Genomic DNA, 24,530 nt, shown 5'->3' on the forward strand with positions numbered 1-24,530 from the left:
ATCTTGTTATTTAATTCAAACAATTCTATGAGATTACTGTTATTGTTTTCCTTTTACTAATATGAAGCTGGAGCTCATGGAAATTAAATTCTTTATAATCAAACAGCTAGTAATTACTGAATCTGAAATTCAACTCCATGTCTGCTCTTACCCAGAATTTATGCTCTAACCAATATATGCTGGACTGCATTAGAGAACTTAAATTTTCTAGCAGAATAAAGAAATGGATTTCATTGATTGGTAATTTCTTCAGATAGGTGGTTTAAGCGTCTTATATTTACATTCATTCAGTGCTTTGCACTTTTCAAAATTTTTTCATATTACCTCCCTCTTTTTCTCTGCCTCTTTCTTCATCTCTCTCTCTCTCTGTGTCTTTGTGTCCCCCTCTCTGTTTCCCTGCCTTATAAATGTATTTATTTTATTTTATTTTTTGCCAGAAGCTACTGTTTGTATGCTTTTTGATGATTGAAAAGACCAGTATATTATTGCCCTCTGAGATATCCTTGTAATGAATGGAATAAATGGATACTTTTCAGGTCTCTTTTCTCTTGACTGTAAATTGGTTGAAATGAGGCAACATTATTTTATTAATAAAAAATTGATGGTAATTGGGACAGGAGCTAGGCTATACTAAAATGAAAAATACCTTTTGGTATGCAAATGTTTTCTTCCTTAGGAAAATTAATCACATACATATGGTTTCAGGGGAATATTTAAATCACTTCCGGCATTAGTTTTCAAGGACCTTAAAAGCCTTCACATACTTAGTTCTAAAAGCACAGCATTAAACAGCTGAACAGACCCTCTATGAGCATTTATTTCAGCTATTTTATTTTGTGTTGGAAAACAATGCATAGAAAGTTGACTTGTGCAAAATCACAGTTAGTAAGTAGCTGAGTGAGATTTGAAACCAGATATGCTGGGGTTTTTTGTTTAAAAATCATTTCTCCAAATCACATGAACATAAAATGCACAAACAATACTTGCAAATCCAAACATAGTTCTACAAAGTAGCATGATAGCTGAATTAAATTATTGTATCTAATTCTAAATACTAATGTATATTTCTCTTATGAGGGCCATAATCCAGAATTTTCCCTAATTTGGATAGTCCTCTATTCTTGTTTTGTTAGAGAAAGTGAAGACTGAGTTTACTGCCTCTACTAATACTGCTGCCATTGCTACTACTGCTGCTGTTTCAAGCGATCCTTTATTGAGTGCCTATGAGAGCTAGGTGCTGCGATGGATACATTATGTGTTTATCAGTGGGGTCAGTCAGGAAACAGATACCACCCTAACTATTTTGAGAAGAAAGGAATTTAATATAGGGGATTAGGTGCTTAGAAAACCACTGAATGGTCTCCAAGAGTGAAGGTCAGGAAAGGCTGTCACATGTTTTCTATTTGCTGTAGATTTTTAAAGGATCAGGAAATTGCTACTTTTTCTCATGTTAAGAAAATTTGTAAAATGTGGAGCATCAAGGAAGATGACTCAAGGAGAGAAGGTCAAATGACTGCTTGTTACTGCCAGAGGAAGAGAAATATGCTTCGGCCATCTTCTGTCTTCCAAACTCGCCAAAATTGGTAGAACCTAATCTGTGTCCAGAATAGTGTCAGCAAAGGAGCCTGGGAAATCCAGCTCTTAAGCTCCTAGTCTTTGCTATAAAAGGGAAAGTACAGCAAAGGGTGAAAAGGCTTCCAAATCTCAACAGACAACTTACAGCATACTATTTACTGTCTCATTAAATTCTGTGAGTAAGCATTATAGATGAGGAGACCTGAGACTTAGAAGTATTAAGGAACCATGTTAGTAGCCCTGGCTTGCATACTAGGTAAGCCGAAAATGTTTGGTAAAGCAGAGAGCGATAAACGATAATGAAACAATTTGTTATTTGGTATTTCTAAAAGAAGCATTAAGGCAGTCATTGTGGGAAACACCAGGGACTTTACTGAATTTCCTTCCTTTGATTTTATGTCTCTGTCTCTCTCTATGTTATCTACCTATCTATTTTGAACTATAAAAATAGTGAGGGTGTGACTTATGGTCACACAGCTGAACAATGGAAGAAGAAGGCTTTGAAGTCAGAAAGTCTCACTCTGGCACCTGGAATGAACCACCAAGCCAAATGTGTTATCATCGAGGGCACTCTACTTAACACGATTATTTGTTAATTAGCATTCACTGTCATAACTTCTCTTTTGTTTATCCTGTGTCTGCAAAATATACTTTACTTACTGTCACCCGATTCTGAGAGGAAAATAATAAAGGTTGTATTATATTTTAGACCTATTGCTTCAAGCTATAGAGCAAACAGTCAAGTATTTTTCTCCTTGAAGATATAAAGATCCCAAAGTAAATAGTCTTGACTTTAAGGGTGAAGTGAAACCAAGAAAACACACATGAGAATAAGGGAATAAAGGTTTCATATTATATAAGCAATGGCAACCACTCATCTATGAAGACAAGAAACTGAGGGGGCTGCATGTTATTATGAAGAGGTGGCAAGCGTTGCACCAACAGGCAGCACCCTTGGGATCTAATCCCAACTACTTGTGTGCCTTCTAGAAAATTACTTAAGCACTGTGGATATGTTGCACAAATGTGAAAATTGGGGTTAGGTGGTTGCAAAGATTTTTTTTTTTCTGCTCTGAAAATCAACTTTTGTGGTTTGTGAAACATGATAATTATATAAAGTTTATGCTTGCTTACCATCACCTGCTGACATTTTTCTTTTGTCTTTGAGATTTTGAAAGTTTAATAAATTTGAAATGAGGCAATTTTGAGGCAACTTATTTAAGCACAGATTTTTCATATTTCTAAGTACATTTCAGACAGGCAAAATTTTCACTTTTAAACATTTCTGTATCTGTTGCATATATTTTTAGTCCCAGCAGACAACTCCCAAGCTATTTAAAGAAAAAGATTTTTACAGATTATTACTAAATTTGCAAGTTTATAGGATGCATATCAGTTTTAGACCAAAGAAAACTAATTAGAATATAAGTTGGAAAAATAGCTGCATCTGCTCAATATCTGATTATTTTGAGGTTCAAAGCTGTACTTTTATTGCAATTAAACTACTTTTGTGTTTTTCTTCATTTTAGTTTTAAAAGTCATAGGCTGGAAAACCTAGCCATTTTAACCAACTCCCATTGAAGTGATTAATTCGAGGTATAGCTTATTCTCATCCAAATTAAATTAATATAGTAGAAGAAATGGATCACTGTTTTTTGTTTAATTACTTTTAATTGGTTCCAGCTTCATAAGCAAACATTACTTTAATGAAGTTTCTGAGTTTATTATGGTGTGAAGCATGTTGGTGTGAGCTGGTGTGCTTTGGTTCCAGGATTAACTTGTCACCTTAGGGCATGGCTGCTTTATACTAGTACAACATTTTGTCTTTAAGGATGGAATATAAGTTTATTCATTATCTAGGGTATGGGATGCATAGGGTAGAGGGTATTTTAACCTCTCTATCTGCTCTGTTAGAAAATGTGTTGTGATAGACAAACATTGGAGAGAGAGAGAAAGACAGAAAGGTAAGGAAGTAAGGAATGGCTGCAAGAAGTAACATGTAGCAGTTCTTTTCCATCAGTGGTGTCATACATGGGTAAAAGCATGGCCCTAGAGTTAAAGAAAACTTGGCTCTAGTGTCAAATGAGTCACCAGTTATACCTATTTTGTAGGACAAGACACCTTATCTCTCTGGGTCTCAGTTTCCTCACAGTGAGGGATTGACCCTGGTGATTTGACCTGCTCTGAGATTCCATGATCCTATTATGTTCAACTACTGTGAAAATTGACCATAGTTAATTCAGTCCTTGGTAGTTCATTTCAGGCTCATCTTTTTTAATGTTTTGGTGAGAAAAATAAGAAAGAGACTTGCTAGAAATTGACAGAGAGAGAGAGCCATTCAGGGAGACAATCTTATCCTTCAATAATACCAATTTTATCCACTTTAGGAAGGTCAGATTAGTTTATCCTGCAACTCTTTGCTTGAGCCTTTTTTTCCCTCCCAGAAGTTCTACCTCTCAGAATTTGCTAAAAAGTTGCTCTATTCTTTGAATTTTTTGTATATTGAGGGTAAGTGTTCATCTTTCTCATGTATATGTAAGTTTCTAGGGTACTTAATTTCTTAATATTTAGAAGTACATATTCAATGAATGCTATTTTTCTTTTTATGAAAGCTCATAAATATAAAAATATTTAATTTTCTTTTCTATATTATTTAAATTCTTTTTAATTCTTGTGATGGATATTTGGTTTTAATACACTTTTAAATATAAAATAGTTTTAGATTTATACAAAAGTTGTGCAGATAGCCCACACCTGATTTTACCTATTATTAATATCTTACATCAACATGATACACTTATTACAATTAATGAGCCAACAGTGACACATTATTATCAACTAAAGTTCACATTTTCCTCAGATTTTCTTAGTTTTTGCCTAATGTCTTTTTTCTGTTCTAGGATCCTATCTATGATATTACATTTCACATAGCGCTGTTTACTTAGGCTCCTCCTGGTTGGGACACCTTCTCAGACTTTGCTTGATTTTGTTGACTTTGAAGATTTTGAAGGAGTTCTGTTCATACATTTTGTAGAACGTTATTGAGTGCCTGTGAGAGCTAGGTGCTGTAATGTATACATTATGTGTTTATCAGTGGGGTCAGTCAGGAAACAGATACCACCCTAACTATTTTGAGAAGAAAGGAATTTAATACAGGGGATTAGGTGCTTAGAAAACCACTGAATGGTCTCTAAGAGTGAAGGCCAGGAAAGGCTGTCACGTGTTTTCTATTTGCTGTAGATTTTTAAAGGATCAGGAAATTGCTGCTTTTTCTCCTGTTAAGAAAATTTATAAAATGTGGAGCATCAAGGAAGATGACTCAAGGAGAGAAGGTCAAATGACTGCTTGTCACTGCCAGAGGAAGAGAAATATGCTTCGGCCATCTTCTGTCTTCCAAACTCGCCAAAATTGGTAGAACCTAATTTTGTAGAACATTTTTCAGTAGTGATTTATATTGTGATTTGCTTATGATTGCACTGGTGTTATGAGAATTTGGGAGGGAGACCACAGAAGCAAAGTGTCATTATTATCATGTCATAGCAGGGGCACATACTAATCAACATATGCAACCACTGTTGATACTAACTTTGATTATCTGGCTGAAGTAGTGTTTGTCAGGTTTCTCCACTATAGAGTTATGTTCCCCTCCTTGAGAATGGGGTATCTTTGTAAATGATTTGAAATTCTTCGGCATAAGAAACTTATTAGTCCTCTCTCATCTATTTATTTAATTAGCTGTTTATATTAGTATGGGTTAATGGATATTTATTTTATATTTTAGGTTATAATCAAATATAATTTTATTATTACTGTTCCTGCTTTGGCCATTAGGAGCTCTTGCAGTTAGCTCATGTGCCATTATTTTGTCATATACCTATCAACGTGGGTTTGTTTCTTTTTATTCTTGAGTAAAACAGGCTCCAGACTCATCTTGTACATTTACTGCCCCAGTCTTAGAATCAGATATTTCTCTAAAGATATTTGGTTCCTTTATTGGAGAAAGGTATTAGAAACCAAGATCTGGCCTTTAGATGTGGCTACTGGTGTGTTGTCTCTTGTAGGTAATTATCGTTGACAGAACAAGAAAACATATATGTGTATGCTAAGCTGTGCATAAACACATACACATGCACATCTCTAAACATTTCCATCAACATCTATATTAAGCTAGACAGGAGTTCGTACTGATGTTCCCAACTGTAAACATTACCACATGGATTTTTCTTGTCTTGTCTCTTTGCTTGTCTGTTATCTACCACTCCAATAGTGAGAAATCTTACTCTCATCATCCATCATCCATTTACTTTTTTGTAAAATTACAATATACATATGTAGTTTTTAAATAACTGTTAACTATATCCTCAGGGAAAACAATTTTATCAAAGAGAGTATAATGCTTATGTTAAGTTTCCTTTGCATTTAGTCTTACAGTCTTTACTCCTTTCCAAAGTTACTTAGATGAGCACATTCTTCAGCAAAATTATTCCATGCATTTTTTCGTGCATTTTTAATAGTTATGTTCTTTGGTCACGGTCTGCATTCCGTATTTGAATGTTTTTTTGTGAATGCCAACTTAATGTCTTTGGATATTCTGTTTTCTTTCTTTCAGTTACTTCTCATCCCTTTCTTTCTTCCCACCTTCCCATGAATGTATCTGCTAGCATGCCATTTCTTGCATTGCATTATGATTATTTGTTTACATATCTATCTTATTCTGTACTGATATAGTTTGGATTTTTGTCCCCACCCAAATCTCATCTTGGATTGTAATTCCTAATGCTGGAGATGGGGCCTGGTGGGAGGTGTTCGGATCCTGGACGCAGATCCCTTATGGCTTGGTGCTGTCTTCATGATAGTGAGTTCTTGCAAGAGCCCATCATTTAAAAGTGTGTGGCTCCTCCTGCTCACACTCTCTCTCTCGCTCCTGCTTTCACTATATGAAGTTCCTGTTTCTGCCTCGCCTTTTACCATGAATAAAAGCTTCCTGAGGCCTCCTCAGAAGCAGGTGCTGGTTGGCATTATGTTTCTGTACAGCCTGCAGAACTGTGAGCCACATAAACCTCTTTCTTGTATATTACCTAGTTTCAGGTATTTCTTTATAGCAATGCAAGAATGGCCTAATAGCACCCACTACACAGTATACTCTTCCTGAGCTGAAATTATCTTCTCCCTAGTGCCTAGTGTGACATTTGTGATACAGTAAGTGCCAATTAAATGTTTGTATCAATGAGTCTTTGAGTCTTAGGTGAACAGAGTAACATTGTCATATACCAGGGTTACATAGTTGGGTTGCCTTCAGATAGAAAGTTAAGCTGCTTTTTAGGTGTTTACCTATAAAATGTGACCTTATGCAGTGAAATATCCGAGAGTGGAGTCTCTGTCATCAATATGTCTAGCAGTGGATCCTGGCTCCACCACTTACAAGTTATATGACCTTGGAAAGAGAACTTAACTTCTTTATCCCCCTGTAAAACCTGAGTAATAATAAAATCAAGCTCACAGCATTATCCAGAGTTGAATGAGAAAATACTTATAAAAGCATTTGACACAAGGCCTAGCACATATGGCTTTAAAAAGGCAAACATTATTATTATTGAATTACTTTCATATAATGTTATTCTTAAGAGGCATATCTAAATTATTCTTTCTCCTTTTCCATTTCCTTTGATAGAATAATTTAACCTAAGTACTAATCCTTTATTTCTACAGATTTGATTATTTTCCTCCTAATATTTGTGTGTGTGCGTGTCCTTTTCCTGAGCAGTGAGTAGAATAATTATTTCTCAGAACATACTCCCTAGTTTGGCTTCTGGCTTGAGAGGTAATTATTTTGGCATTATCTTCCACTGCCCTGCATTTACCATCTGTTGGCAACATCATTGAAATCATCTGAGTCTTCTGTAGTCTGGCAGTATTTTATCTTTTTATTGGCTCTACCTCCAACTTAAGTTTTATCTCCAAAATGCGGGATTTGGCTAATTTCTGAAGTAGGCCTGAATATTTTGGGGTTTTGTAGGACATCTGTAGTTTGCAATTTGGAAAGGTACCTGTCTTCCTTCCCAAAACCCTATTAAATATGAAAGAAAAGAATAACTTGAAAGTGAAATATGACTGCATTTAGTGTTAATTTTGGTTTATGCTATCATTTTATTAACTCAGAACTATCCAAAAAATGACCCGACTTTGTAATTTCTACACTACAAATGGAAATTATCTTTTAACACTGAGACATTTTTAAAGCAAATCCATGCCTTACAATACTTCAACACGACTGTCTAGTTCTGGATCCTGTCAATTTCCCCATAGGTCTTCCAACTGCTTGATGTTCTTTTAAAATGCCATTTTCAAGGACTATTCAACAGGCTGAGTTTGCATCCCCAGAATCACTGCCTTTCATGTCATATGAAGGATATTCTCACTCTGTCACATCCTTCTTTTCCTGTTCACATTTGTTATTTTTCTTGCATCTGGATCTGTGCCAAAGCCGCCTGTAAATCTTAACAGAGTGCCTCTTAGCCTCTGAATTCCCTTTATCTGTCATGGAAGCATATTCTTGAAAGAACTCCAGGAGGGTAGTTATAATGAGTGATCCTCTCATTTTCCCCATTCTTTCTTTCAGACTTGCCAAAGAAGCTGCTTATTTCACAGAAGGACAGTGCTGGCTGAAAGATGCTTCCTTGAAACTGAGAGACTGCTGCCTTAGACAGGTCTCCTTGAAGAGGTATTTGATTTGCATTTTAATTGTTGGAGCTAAAATCTGTGGACATGAACTATTGAAAATACTAGCTCGAAACTTTAGTTATCTGCATTGTTTCTGTTTGCATTCTGTACAGTCTGTCACTTAGGAACATACTGAAGTAAATTAAATATGCGTGTTTGGATACACATTAGAATTTCACATTTACTTGATAAAAGCTGCAACTATCCCTTAGACAAAAAGTACATACACAAATAATAAAAAGAATGATAATGTCTAGAGTTGGTAAAAGCGTGGGGAAGTAGTTACAATCATTCTTACATCTTGCAGAAAAATATTGATTGCAGCAACATTTTGGGGAAATTAATCTGGCAGCATCTATCCTAGCTTTGAGTCTCTCGTATTCCTTTATCAATTCATTTAATAAAAATCAAGTGAGCATTTACTATGTGCCAGGCACAATTTTAGTTACTGGGGATATGGCAGTGGAAAAAGTAAGTCCTTACCCCTGTGGGTGGTACTCTTATTTGGAGTAGGACTGGAAACAGAAAATAAACAAATAAACAAGTAAATCCAAAGTATGTCAAATGTAATTAATGCTTTGAACAAAATAAGGTGAGGTAGGAGGAGAAGAGCTACTTCTTTTGGGGAGGTATGTTACTGGTTTTATTTAGCATTTAGCATGTTCTGGAAGGGCGCCGCTAAGAAAGTAACACTTGAGTGGAGGAGACCTGAAGAATGTGAGAGAGTGGGGCGTGCAGAGACCTATGCAAAGAGAGCTCCAAGTAGAGGGAACAAGCAAATGCAAGAAATTCCAAGGTGAAGGCTTGCATTGTGTAGGATTCAGGGAATAGTGCTGAGGCCAGTGGGTCTGGAGTGAAGGAACTGTGGTGGGGAGTGGTAGGAGATGGGGTCAAAATGATACCGAGGATGAAGATGAGCAATTCACAAAGAGACACAGGTCATCGAAGGACTTTGTCTTTTGCTCTAAGAGAACTGACAGACCACTGATGGATTGGGGCAGAAGACTGACACGGTCTAAGTTACAATTTTTATGTACATGATAAAAGAGCAAGGACAGAGCAGGCACACTAGTTAGACGATTGCAGCAATCTGGAGGCTATTGCTTTTAATTTCTGTGTAAATAAACACATCAGAACATAAGGCTCTGTGTGCAGGGGTGTTTGTTGCATCACTGTCTTATGTCACCTAATTACAGAAAACACTGAATGCATACTATATCGATAGGGGACTGGTTGGATAAATACTGCTACATCCATACAATGGAATAGCATATGTGTATTAAAAGAGTGAGTTAGGACTGCGTGTGGTGGCTCACACCTGTAATCCCAGCACTTTGGCAAGCCTAGGCAAGAGGATTGCTTGAGGCCAGGAGTTCGAGAGCAACCTGGGGAACATAATAAGACTCCATCTACAAAAAAGTTTCAAATATTAAAAACTTAGGTGGGCATCATGGTGTGCATCTGTAATTCTAACTACTCAAGAGGCTGAAGTGGAAGGGTTGTTTGAGCCCAGGAGTTTGAGGCTGCAAGGAGCTATGATCACATCACTGTACTCCAACCTGGGCAACAGGGTGAAACTTGTCTTTAAAAAAAAAAAGAATGAAAAAGAAAAAGAGTGAGTTAGAATTTTGATCTACTTGGTTTGTTGTCAAACCTTGTGCTTTTCTGTGGTTTTACTCCTACGTTACATAACTTCAAGTCAAATGGTTGTTTTGTTAATAGGAAAAAGGCCATGGGTCTTTGAAGGCTAGGAACCTGTTAACATTTATTTTCATACTCAGACATTTCATGATCTAGCATAATTGTTAGCATATAAGACTCACTTAACACTTAATTATTGAATAAATTGAATGGGAATCATAACTACATATCCTGTAATTTTTATATTTACCATAGAAATTACATATACTAACACTGAGGAAAAATTTTCATAATTTACTTCTTTTTCCAAATGGAAATCTCCATTGTGAGTAAGATTATAGAATAGCACAAACATGCAGAATGTCTTTGTGTGTAAATTAGTGAGCATCATTTGAAGAAGAGCTATAACTTACTATTTGGGATCTCTGTATATACTTTGCAAGGGAAATCACATCTGAATGTTCTTTATTGTATCATGTGCAGAACTCTGAATTCTGAATGAAATTTAGGTTCAGGCAATTAAGTCCATAAAAAGTTTGTTCTTTATGTGGATTTATCCACTTCAACTTTTATTTTAAATTCAAGGGTTATATGTGCAGGCTTATTACAAGGGTACACTGCATGATGCTAAGGTTTGGGTTCTTTACATTTAAAGAATGTAAAGAGGTAGGAGGAGAAGAGCTACTTTTTTGGGGAGGTATTTGCTGGTTGTATGTAGCATGTTCAGGAAGCGCCCCTTCCCATACATTTGAAGAATGTGAAGAACTTTGGGTAGGACTAGCTTGACCTCTCATTTTGATATGTTTTTTAAAAAGACAAATATCTGTCCAGACATGCTGGCTCATGCCTGTAATCCCAACAATTCGGGAGGCTGAGGCCAGTGGATTGCCAGAGGTCAGGATCGAGACCAGGGTGGCCAACATGTTGAAACCCCATCTCTACTAAAAATACAAAAATTAGCTGGGTGTGGTGGCAGGCGCCTGTAATCCCAGCTACTTGGTAGGCTGAGGCAGGAGAATCACTTGAACCCGGGAGGTAGATGTTGCAGTGGGCCAAGATCATGCCATTGCACTCCAGCCTGGGTGACAAGAGCAAAATGCCATTTCAAAAAAAAAAAAGACAAATATATTTGTTTTCCTAATAGTTAATTATTTATACTCTTCATTTTTCTGGTATCTAAAGCTTTGATTCTCACTGCAGTGAACATTTAAGATAGTTTTTCAGTAGGATTTCCTTGCCCAATACCTCCTTTACAAGCTTCCTTGAAGTAATATTATCCTAATGTTGCTCTTGAGTTGTTTTGAGCCCTCAATATATAAACAAAACATTAAAAATATTCTTTTATCCTAAAGAATATGCATATAGAGATATTTCAAGTGATATTAAGCATAAGTAGTAAAATGTACATAGAAGAATGTTATTATCCATGATCTATCAGCTGATTATATCCATAAAACATTTTGTTGAATAATCTTCCATGCTATCATTAATTCATTCATTGGCTCATTTATTTAGTCCTTCAGTTTGTTTAATAACTGCTTTCCTACCTTGTGCCAGGTACTGGGTGTTGGGAATATATTAGTGAAATAAGGCTATGAGGTCTTCGACCTCAAGGAGTAAATAATACAGGAGGAGAATCAGACAATAAAGATGTATTTATGTGTTGCGGGAAGTCAGGGACCCCGAACGGAGGGACCAGCTGAAGCCATGGTAGAAGAACATAACTTGTGAAGATTTCATGGACATTTATTATTTTCCCAAATTAATACTTTTGTAATTTCTTATGCCTATCTTTACTGCAGTCTCTTAACATAAATTGTGAAGATTTCATGGACACTTATCACTTCCCCAATCAATACCCTTGTGATTTCCTATGCCTGTCTTTACTTTAATCTCTTAATCCCATCATCTTCCTAAGATGAGGAGGATGTATGTTGCCTCAGGACCCTGTGATGATTGCCTTAACTGCACAAATTGTTTGTAGAGCATGTGTGTTTGAACAATATGAAATCTGGGCACCTTGAAAAAAGAACAGGATAACAACAATGTTCAGGGAACAAGAGAGATAACCTTAAACTCTGACTGCTGGTGAGCGGGTGGAACAGAGCCATATTTCTCTTCTTTCAAAAGCAAATAGGAGAACTATCACTGAATTCTTTTTCTCAGCAAGGAACATCCCTGAGAAAGAGAATGGCCTCTGAAGGTAGGCTTCTGAAATGGCCCCTTTGGGGGCGGCTGTGTTTTATGGTCGAAGGCGAAGGGATAAACTTACATTAGCAAGTTCTTTAGTGGTGATTTGTGAGCAATGTATAATGCACAGTAGTTGTAGTCTTTTATCCCTCACTCCCTTCCTGCCCTTTCCCCTTGAGTCCCCAAAGTCTATTGTGTCATTCTTAGGCCTTTGCATCCTCATAGCTTACCTCCCACTTATGAATGAGAACATACAATGTTTGGTTTTCTGTTCCAGAGTTACTTCACTTAGAATAATAGTCTCCAATCTCATCCAGGTCCCTGTGAATGTCATAACTCATTCCTTTTTATGGCTGAGTAGTATTCCATCATATATATATGTGTGTGTGTGTGTGTGTGTGTGTGTGTATAACAGTTTCTTTATCCGCTCATTGATTGATGGGCATTTGGGTTGGTTCCATGATTTTGCAGTTGTGAATTGTGCTGCTATAAACATGCATGTGTAAGTATCTTTTTTGTATAAAAACTTCTTTTCCTCCAGGTAGATACCCAGCAGTGGGATTGCTGGATCAAATAGTAGTTCTACTTTTAGTTCTTTAAGGAATCGCCACACTGTTTTCCATAGTGATTATACTAGTTTTCATTCCCACCAGCAGTGTAGTAGATTTTTTGATTATGGCCGTTCTTGCAGGAGTAAGATGGTATCACATTGTGGTTTTGATTTGCATTTCCCTGATTATTAGTGATGTTGAGCATTTTTTCATATGTTTGTTGGCCATTTGTATATCTTCTTTTGAGAATTATCTATTCATGTCCTTAGCCCACTTTTTGATGGGATTTTTGTTTTGTTCTTTTTGATTTGCTTGAGTTCATTGTAGATTCTGAATATTAGTCCTTTTTCAGATGTACAGATTTTTGAAGATTTTGCCCATTCTGTGGGTTGTCTTTTTACCCTGTTGATTATTCCTTTTGCCATGCAAAAGCTCTTTAGTTTAAGTAAGTCCCAACAGTTTATCTTTGTTTTCACTGCATTTGTTTTTGGGTCTTGATCATGAAATTCTTGCCTAAGGATTTCATGCAATGTCTAGAAGGATTTTTCCAATGTTATCTTCTCAAATTTTTATAGTTTTAGGTCTTAGATTTAAGTCCTTTATCCATTTGAGTTGATTTTTGTATAAGGTAAGAGTTGAGGATCCAGTTTCATTCTCCTGCACGTGGCTAGCCAATTATCCCAGCACCATTTTGGAAAAGAGTGTCCTTTCCCCATTTTATGTTTTTGTTTGCTTTATTGAAGATCAGTTGGCTTTAAGAATTTGGGTTTATTTCTGGGTTCTTTATTCTGTTCCATTGGTCTATGTGCCTATTTTTTATACCAGTACCATGCTGTTTTGGTGACTATGGCCATATAGTATAGTTTGAAATCAGGTAATGTGATGCCTCCAGATTTGTTCTTTTTGCTTAGTCTTGCTTTGGCTATATGGGCTCTTTTTTGGTTCCATATTAATTTTAGAATTGTTTTTTTCTAATTATGTGAAAAGTGATGGTGGTATTTTGACAGGAATTGCATTGAATTTATAGATTGCTTTTGGCAGTATGGTCATTTTCACAATATTGATTCTACCCATCCATGAGCAAAGGATGTGTTTCCATTTATTTGTGTCATCTACAATTTCTTTCAGCAGTGTTTTGTAGCTTTCCTTGTGGAAGTCTTTAACCTCTTCAGTTAGGTATATTTCTAAGCATTTTATTTTTTTTGCAGCTATTGTAAAAGGGATTGAGTTCTTAATTTGATTCTCAGCTTGGTTGCTGATGGTGTGTAGAAAAGCTACTGATTTGTGTACGTTAATTTTGTATCTGGAAACTTTGCTGAATTCTTTGATCAGTTCTAGGAGCTTTCTGTAAGAATCTTAAGGATTTTCTATGTAAACGATCATAGCATCAGCAAACAGTGACAGTTTGACTTCCTCTTCACTGATTTGGATGCCCTTTATTTATTTCGCTTGTCTGATTGCTCTGGCTAGGACTTTCAATACTGTGTTGAAGAGTAGTGGTGAGAATGGGCATCCATATCTTGTTCCAGTTCTCAGAGGGAGCTTTCAACTTTTCCCCATCCAGTAATATGTTGACTGTGGATTTGTCATAGACGGCTTTTATTATATTGAGGTATGTCCTTCTCTCAAGGGTCAGGTTTTTAATCCAATTTTCTAGATTCTTTTGTAATGAATGAGTGAGTCATTTCTCATTACTCCATCATAGTGTAAATAAGAAGTTTCAATTACATAACCATTTTAAAATTCTTTTTTTTTTAGTTAACAATATGCCATGGTAATATATTCTTTCCAATGAGTGTAAATACACATTCTTTTCAACACCTTCATAATATTTCATTGCATAGATCTTTATAATTTATAACAAATATCTTATTGATGGACATTTAGATTAGTTCCATTTGCTGACATTATTATAATTCTGCAAAAATAATTCTAATGAATATATTTTGCATTAGTATTAATCGATGATTTCTCTACAATAAACACTAAAATTAAATTTGAGTCAAAGGCAATTCACCTCATATTTGATAGATACTGCTATACACAATTCAGCAAATAGACTAGTTAATCCTTATGTTATATATAGTGAATATAGATAATCATATACTTCTTTCTTAACAATTAAATTTTAAAAAATTTTGCATTTGTATATAGCAAAAGCACTACTAAGAAGAAAGTTTATACCTATAAGTGCCTACATCAAAAGAGATGAAAAACTTCAAATAAAGAATCTAATTATGCATCTTAAAGAACTAAAAAAGCAAGAGCAAACCAGCCCCCAAACTAGTAAAAGAAAAGAAATAATAAAGATCAGGGCAGAAGTAAAGAAATTTAAAATTGATAAAACAATTTAAAAGATTGGTGAAACAATTTTCTTTTAAAGTTAAACAAAATTGACAAAACTTTAACCAGACCAACTGAGGAAAAAAGGGAGAAGATCCAAATAAATAAAATCAGAAATGAAAAAGGAGACATTGCAACTGATACTGCAGAAATTCAAAGGATCATTAGTGGCTACTGTGAGCAACTATATGCCGATATAATCTAGAAGAAATGGACAAATTCCTAGATACATACAACCTACCAAGATTGAACCAGGAAGAAATTCAAAACCTGCACAGACCAATAACAAGTAACTACATTTAAGCCATAATAAAATTCTCCCAGTAAAGGAAAGCTTAGGACCTGATGGCTTCCCTGCTGAATTCTACCAAACATTTAAAGAAGAACTATTATCAATCCTACTCAAACTTTCCCAAAAAATAGAGGAGAAAGGAATACTTCTAAACTCATTTTATGAGACCTGAATTATTCTGATACCCAAACAAGAAAAAGTCACATCAAAAAAAAAAAAATACTACAGGCCAATATTTCTGATGAATATTGATGCAAAAATCCTCAGCAAAATCAAATTAAACAATACATTAAAAAGAACACTCGGCCGGGCGCGGTGGCTCAAGCCTGTAATCCCAGCACTTTGGGAGGCTGAGATGGGCGGATCACAAGGTCAGGAGATCGAGACCATCCTGGCTAACATGGTGAAACCCCATCTCTACTACAAATACAAAAAACTAGCCGGGCGAGGTGGTGGGTGCCTGTAGTCCCAGCTACTCGGGAGGCTGAGGCAGGAGAATGGCGTAAACCCGGGAGGCGGAGCTTGCAGTGAGCTGAGATCTGGCCACTGCACTCCAGCCTGGGCGACAGAGTGAGACTCCATCTCAAAAAAAAAAAAAAAAAAAAAAAGAACACTCATCATGACTTTTCTCCTTGGGATGCAAGGATGATTCAACATATACAAATCAATCGATACGATACATTATATCAACAGAATGAAGGATAAAAACCATATGATTATTTCAAGTAATGCTGAAAAAACATTTGGTAAAATTCAACATCCCTTCATGATAAAAACTCTAAAAACAACTGCAGATATGAGTAACATACTTGAACATAATAAAAGCCATATATAGCTGACCCACAGCTAGTATCATACTGAATGGGAAAAAATTGAAAGCCTTTCCCCTAAGATCTGGAACCCACCAAAATGCTAATTTTACCACTGTTATTCAACATAGTACAGGAAATCCTAGCTGGAACAATCAGACAAAAGAGAGAAATAAAGAGCATCTAAATTGGAATGGAAGTGAAATTATCCTTGTTTGCAGATAACATGATCTTATATTTGGAAAAACATGAAGGCTGCAGAAAAAAAAAAGCTATTTGAACTGGTAAATTCAGTAAAGTTGCAAGTTACAAAATCAACATACAAAAATCAGTAGCATTTCTATATGCCAACAGTGAGCAATCTGAAAAAGAAAAAAGAAATCCCATTTACAATAGCCACAAATAAAATTGAATACCTAGGAATTAGCTAAACAAAACTAGTGAAAGATCTCTATAATTAAAACTACAAAGCACTGATGAAAGAAATTGTAGAGGACACCAAAAAATTGAAAAATATTCTATATTCATGGATTGAAGAATCAGTATTGTTAAAAAGTCCATACTACAGAAAGCAATCTACAGATTCAATGCAATCCTTATCAGAATATCCATGACATTCTTCACAGAAATAGAAAAAACAATCCTCAAATTTATATGCAACCACAAAAGACCCAGAATAGCCACAGTCATCCTAAGCAAGAAGAACAGAACTGGAGGAATCACATTCTTGACTTCAAATTATAGTAGAGGGCTATAATAACCAAAACAACATGGTACTGGCATAAAAACAGACACATAGACGAATGGAATAGAATAGAGAACCCAGAAACAAACCCACACACTTAAAATGAATTCATTTCTGACAAAGGTGCCAAGAATATGTGCTGGGGAAAAGACAGTCTCTTCAATAAATGGTGCTGAGAAAACTAGATATCCATATGTGAAGAATGAAACTAGACCCCTATCTCTTACCACATATAAAAGTCAAATCAAAATGGGTTAAAGACTTCAATCTAAGACCTCAAACTATAAAATTACTATGTGAATACATTGAGGGAAAATCTCCAGGACACTGGTCTGGGCAAAAATTTCTTGAGTAATACCCCACAAGCTCAAACAAACAAAGCAAAAATGAACCAATGGAATCACATTAAGTTAAAAAGATTCTGCACAGCAAAAGAAACAACCAAAAAGATGGAGACAACCCACAGAATGGGAGAAAATATATGCAAATTAACCATCAGATAAGGGATTAATAAACAGAATATATAAGGAGCTCAAACAACTCTATATGAAAAATCAATTCATCCCATCAAAAAATCAGCAAAAGATTTAAATAGACATTTCTCAAAAGAAAATATATAAATGGCAAACAGACATATGAAAATGTGCTCAAAATCATTAATCTTCAGGGAAGTGCAAAGCAAAACTGCAGTGAGATATCATTTTACACCAGTTAAAATGGCTTATATCCATTAGGCAATAATAAATGCTGGTGAGGATGTGGTGAAAGGAAACCCTCGTATACTGTTGGTGGGAATGTAAATTAGTACAACCACTATGGAGAAGAGTTTGGAGGTTCCTCACAAAACTAAAAATAGAGCTACCATATAATCTAGCAGTCCCACTGCTGGGCACATGCCCAAAAGAAAGGAAATCAATATGTCAAAGAGCTATCTGAATTCTCATGTTTATTGCAACATTATTCACCACAGCTAAGATTTGGAAACAGCCTAAATGTCCATCAACAGATTGCACAACAGGGTGACTATAATAACTTAATTGTACATTTTAAAATAATTAAAAGAGTGTAATCGGATTGTTTGTAATGCAAAAGGTAAATGCTTGAAAGGATGGAAACCCCATTCTCCATGATGTGATTATTTCAAATTGCATGCTTATATCAAAACACCTTATGTGCACCACAAATATATACACCTACTATGTACCCACAAAAATTAAAAATAAGAAAATTTTTAAAAAGAAAAGAAAAAATAAATAATTTGCATTTTGAGTATTTATTACCTTTTATTTGCTTTTAAAGAAATGTAATGCACCTTCTTTTGTAAACTTTAATAGAGCATTTTATTATTCAAATTTCTAAAAATTTTATGTTTTTAAATCAAGTTCTTTCTGTGTAGTTTTGAATTTTAACAGCATGTTTAAAATGATTTTCTGTGTGTTCTCAGTTATTTTTAAAATAGTTTTTTCTGTTAAACTCTATAGATAAGTGTGTTCACACACTTTTAAAAACTGCATGTTTAGGCCGGGAGCAGTGGCTCATGCCTGTAATCCCAGCACTTTGGAAGGCCGAAGTGGGAGGATCACGAGGTCAGGAGATTGAGACCATACTGTCTAACATGGTCAAACCCAGTCTCTACTAAAAATACAAAAAATTAGCTGGGCGTGGTGGCGGGCGCCTGTAGTCCCAGCTACTCGGGAGGCTGAAGCAGGAGAATGGCGTGAACCCGGGAGGCGGAGCTTGCAGTGAGCTGAGATCACGCCACTGCACTCCAGTCTGGGCGACAGAGCGAGACTCCTTACATAAAACAAAACAAAACAAAAAACAAAACAAAACAAAAACCTGGATGTTTAATTGGATGTTCAATAAAAAAGATTGGATATCAAGTTACTGTGTTTCCTAAAATCATCAATGTTTATATTTATCCTGTACTTGAACATCCAAATCACTCCACTTTTTTAGGTTTGTTAATATTAAGAGTATTAGCTATAAAAAATTACAAATCTTTGTAAAAGTAAATTACTATGGCAGTTTTGTTCTTGTATTAGGAATAGGCATTTCACGATAATATAATTTCACGTGAAATATAATTTCACGATAATTATATAGCCTATTATTAATGTTCTTTTTGAGAAAATATTAATTATTAATTGTTATTATGGATCAGTCTTGGATAATATTATTTTCTGTTGTTACCTTAAATACATATTATCAAATATGCATCTCAAATTAGAAAGCAAAAGGTAAAATTTAACTATAATGTATCCATTAATTAATGGCAAAAATGCTAAAAAGGTAGGTTAAACCAGAATTGTTTACTTTCAGTAAGATTCCAGTTATGAAAACTTGCAAACATAACACCAGATTAAATTTTTATTTTTGTTTCTGGCTTGGTCTTATTACATATGAGGTCCTCCTTTTGGAAAATAAGTCCTATGACATGATTTGCTTTGATCAAGAGATGCTCATTAATATTAGAATTTAGATATGAACAGTTAAATGTTAGACTATAGATGAGTTAGATATCTTTTGTTGTTACTTATGATATTGCCTTTAAACTTTGAAAATATCTATTGATAATGTCAATTTCTAACTGAGGTCATGTTTTTCGCAGGACTTCAGCTAAAAGGATATTTACACACACACACACGCACACATTATATGCAATGAAGGTGCATTCAATCTTGGAATTGTGCAAACTCTGATAATCATTAAAACGTATTTAGTACTTGGCCATTTGCATTAAAATGGATTCCAGGATCCTTCTATATCTCTGATCTCATATTTTCAATGGAATTAGAAGATCTTTGCTTGGATGGCATATGGGAAAACAGCATAACATAGTTATGTTTCATAAGGGAGGTGCATATTATGATTTTAACCTGTATTTCCAGGGTAAAATATGGTCCTTATCATAAAGCTAGCTATCATATTTGTCCACTTCCGGTTATTTAAGGTTTTCTCTATTTATCTAAACTTTGCGGAAAAATGGTTCGATAGTTTGCATGTAAATTATTCCCTTGTCTGGTTATAAATAAATATACAGTGGAAAATGCTAATTAAAACAGTCCGGTTATTCAAACAATGCATTATTCAAGAAAATTCTCTAATATTTAATTTAATTTTTTCTTAGATTTTAAGTCTCTATGACCTTTTGTTATTAGAATTAATAAGTGAGTAATCAAAAACACAAATAAGCGTGAGTATTAAGATCTAATATCATTGTTCATAAAAACACTTTAATAGTGGATCCTTTAAGACATATCAAATATTTGTTATATTACAAAACCTGATGGTAACATTCTCTGTGTTGCCTGAGGGCATCAATTCCTCAATGAAATGTTTTTGTTATGACAATATTTTATGTTTCTTGTGGTGTACATTACAGCTAAAATAAATTGTGTTCTGAAAGCAATTCCTTTAAAAGATAATATGGTAAAATACTTTATACCTAGTGGCCAAGGGCAGCTCTTGTCTCTTTAAAGAGATTTTAATAAAAATATCAGTTTAATTTTGATTCACTACAATGTCTATAAATACATATTCTCTGGGAATGCACGTATGAAACTATTCCAGCTTTGCTCTTTGTTAGCATGCAAACCATTAATGTCTGTCTTTAAAAACTATTTTTCAGGCTCATTTATTGATAGTCAAGCTTTAATTAAATAAAAATGTTGGGGCCGGGCGCGGTGGCTCAAGCCTGTAATCCCAGCACTTGGGGAGGCCAAGAGGGGCGGATCATGAGGTCAGGAGATCGAGACCATCCTGGCTAACACGGTGAAACCCCGTCTCTACCAAAAAAGACAAAAAACTTAGCCCGGTGTGGTGAGGGGCACCTGTAGTCTCAGCTACTCGGGAGGCTGAGGCAGGAGAATGGCGTGAACTCGGGAGGCGGAGCTTGCAGTGAGCTGAGATCCGGCCACTGCACTCCAGCCTGGATGACAGAGCGAGACCCCGTCTCAAAAAAAAAAAAAAAAAAAAAAAAGTGTTGGGATTAATGAAAAGAGATTGAAAAATGAGAAAAAGATGTATCAACCTGGCAGATCTTGCTGATTTGGTGTAAAGCAGTTGTATTTAAGATGGAATTGTAAAAACAGTCTTTATAGTGTGACTCAATAAGGGAATATTCTTTACTGACTAATTTCCTTCAAATTTGCTAAACAATGTTTTTCTAATTTACTTAAATAATATCCAGTGAAGTGCAAGCATAATACTGCTGTCTAATTTTAGAATATCTCAGAGGTTTTCATTAGCAGCCAGATTAATGATTTTTTTTTTTTTTTCTGGAGGAGCTAGCATGATGTGTAACATTTAAATATTTTGAAGGAGATTCTCACTGTGTTAAAATCATCTACATCACCCCATCAATTGCAAAAAGAAATGTTATTTTAATAAAAAATAGTTTTGTGTTGCTGAATACACTATCTTAAAGATAATTTTTTTCACCTTAACCAGACCACGTAAGTATAGCTTAATAAAATTTGGATCATTTCAGAAATGGAAGCAAGATTGTTTATTTTTAATGTTTAGATTTTTTTTTCTTGCACAGGAGTGGAGAAATCTATTTCTAATTATGTTTAGCTTAGAAGGTGTAGCGGAAAATTATTTTCCTTTTAACCCATTAGGTTCTCTACTAGGTCTCTGAAACGAAAGATTAACAAGAGGAGAGCATAAACATTTATTTAATATAAAAGTCACATGATGTGAAAGCTTTAATAAACAGATTAAGACCTAAATATATGATTAAATCTGAGTGTCTTTACACTAAGTTTGATAAGGAGTGAAAAGTCGTGGAAAAAGCTAAGGTTTTTTTCTCCCAGTTCACTGGGGGAAACTTACCCTTCAGCAAAGCCTATGCCTTCAGATTATTCTTGAAGTTCCTCCATCTTTGGAGACAGGAGGTTCCTTTTCTCCAGGACAGGGTGGTCACCTCTCATGTGAAAGTCTTATGACCTGCCTCAGGGAAGACAGTCAGAGAATCCTTCTATCACCTACCATTACTCAAATGACTGCAGCTAAAAATACTAAATATGCTATGTTGTCATATTATGGGGTATCATGTCATGAACCCCACCATTCATCCACCTGAAACCTCCCCAAGAAGCTTCACAATTCAGAAGCCAAGTTGGTAAATTGCCCCACATCCCGTTGAACTAGTCTCTCAGCACTGGGAACAGTTCTATCCAGTTAAACAATTGTATCTCATTTTGGGAGGCAGTGGTATAGATGGGAGTAGTCAACCACCCAAATGAAGCGAGCAATCAGTCATTTAATAGGAGGTATGTTTATGGCAATAAGAGAAAAACAAAGGTTAATGGTTGTATCAAGTTAAGGACAGAGAGAAGTCAATTAAGATTTCTAGATGTTTAGACTGAATAATTTTAAGATGGTGGAGTGAAGATAATGGTAGCAATTTCATAGATTTTCCTGATTTATAGTTTGAATATCTTTGGTTATGTCACTGGTGTTCCAGTGAACTTTCTGAGTCGCCCAGATGCCAACAGGAATGAAGGTTGTCTATACATGATATGTTGTGAAGATTTCTCTTAAGTTTGTATGAAATCCTCCAGCATCAGCCTGCAAGTCCTCAGGAAAAAAGGTAGTTTTTGTTCTCAATAATTCCAAATCAGAAGGGAGACAATTTAAGAACATTTATTTCTGAAGTTGTAACCAGATATTGGAGAAAACTATTAATAATTAAAGATCCAGTCCTATTTATAAGTAGATAACAAAACTTTACAGTGAATGGGACTAGATTTTATTATCCATATGTGTTTCCTATAGTTTTTCATGGAAACATTGTTTTCTCCTCACACAGCTTATGTCAAATATAATTACAGTAAGACTAATTTACTTATAGTCTCATTAAACTTGGCCTGATTACTTACCTAAAAGTGGCAAGATTAGTAATTGACCACATAGGCTCTTTTTTCACTTTGCTTTGGTAAAACTTTTCATAAGGAATTTCAGATTAGGTATTTAAAAGCCTCTGAGGCTAGGAAGTTAAGCAGAGGAGCTTGTCATCAGATGTCATCCACAATACCTGTAGATTTCAATGAATTCATCTCTTCTCAACATTTCCAGTATTTGGAAGGTTCCTGGGCCTGCCAGCAAGCAACCTGTTTTACTCATCTGTAAGGTCAGAAATCCTGTAAGCCTGCTATCAGGTTGTTTTTCTTGTTTATTTGTTTGGTTTTTCCCAAGAGGCTATTGAAAGCGCTGACTCAATAAAGTCAAGCTTAGTTCCTTAAAACTGGACATTCCAGTGAAAGCCTTACTAATGTAACCAATGTTTCCAATTATGTCCAGTTACAAGGATAACAGATTCTTATTGAACTTATACAAATAACGACATTGCCATAAAAATATGAATATTTAATAAGAGTTTCTGAATTTCAGAGGATTAGATAGGAAGAAAAAAATAAGTGTTTCATTTTTGTTTACAATGGCATACTTTACCAAATAGCTGTAAGCTATAGATAGCTTAAGAGAAAAGAACAAAGTCATCCATTAGATCTGAAAACAAGACATTGAAGAACTATCAGTTTTCCAAAACAAAAATCATAATAATTGTATTTCAGTTCGTTCAGTTCCATGTAATTAATCACTGTTTGCTTGATCTTGGGTTAGTAGTTTTGTTACAGAAGCAGAAGCCCAGGAGAGTAACACCATTTTAAAATCAACTCCATTTTAAACAAGCAAGGCACTTTCCTTGTCAGTCACAACCCATGGTCCTGAGATGTTTATAGTTGAGGAAACAGCCTAAACCTATAAGGACACACTCTGACAACAGTAGACAGTCCAGATGTCCCAATACCCATAAAAATATATGCTTTCAAGAAAATAACACTTATGCTTTGATGTACTCACACATTAAAATGTCAAGGGTAGTTTTCTTTAACTCATTAGAATAATAAATTTTGTCATTTTGTCTGCTCACCTGTACATAAGTACAGCTTAGTTTAGTCTTTGCATAGCAAAGACCTCTATACACAAAAACTTAAAACAAATATGGTGCGCTCCTCCACTTGCTTTCTGAAGACATTGTACTCTGCAATGGAGTAACTTTGAATAAACTTGCTTCTTTCACTGAACTTTGAGACTCCATGAATTCCTTCTTGCACAAGATCCAAGAACCCTCTCTGGGTATCTGAATCTAGACCACTTTTTCTGGTAACAGTTTCATGAACACATCAGATTCTTCATTAGAGTTTTGAAATTCTTACCCAGTCTAATGGCATGACCTTAAAATGATCATAAATCTGTACTTTGCAAAAGCTTTCAGGAAAGCATGAATGTAAAACTATCTCTAAATGACATAATACTTGAAATGACTAACAAATATAAAGAAGGTTAAATATCACTTTTTATTTTACAGTGTTTCCCTTGTAACTTAGAATATGAAACATTTTAATATCTCTCTTTTTATAAGGAGAACCTTTATATATATATATTTTTTTTTTTCTGCCCCCCCCCCCCCCAGACCCTCTGGAAAATCCTAAAATTAGTTTGAGATTGAAAAGACTTCGTTTAGATTTGATTTTAGGAAGTTTGTCAAAAATATTAAAAGGTTTGAATAACAGATCAAAGATTACTATGAAACTATCTCTCTCTCTCTCTCTCTATATATGTGTGTGTGTGTATACATATGGACAGAGAAGTTATTT

The 24,530-nt window shown here is 35.1% G+C and overlaps 1 long non-coding RNA gene across 6 annotated transcripts in view; it reads left to right on the plus strand.

Moving 5' to 3' along the window:
- The window catches only part of LOC105480808 (uncharacterized), a 694,030-nt gene that overhangs the window by 188,882 nt on the left and 480,618 nt on the right, over window positions 1–24,530 (plus strand). For all 6 annotated transcript variants that reach the window (XR_011624484.1, XR_011624483.1, XR_011624482.1 and 3 more), the window contains one exon: window positions 8,195–8,296. This is a non-coding gene — a long non-coding RNA (uncharacterized lncRNA). The remainder of the gene's footprint in view (window positions 1–8,194; window positions 8,297–24,530) is intronic.

Source organism: Macaca nemestrina, chromosome 6, assembly GCF_043159975.1.
Source record: "Macaca nemestrina isolate mMacNem1 chromosome 6, mMacNem.hap1, whole genome shotgun sequence".
Taxonomy (NCBI): Eukaryota; Metazoa; Chordata; class Mammalia; order Primates; family Cercopithecidae; genus Macaca; species Macaca nemestrina.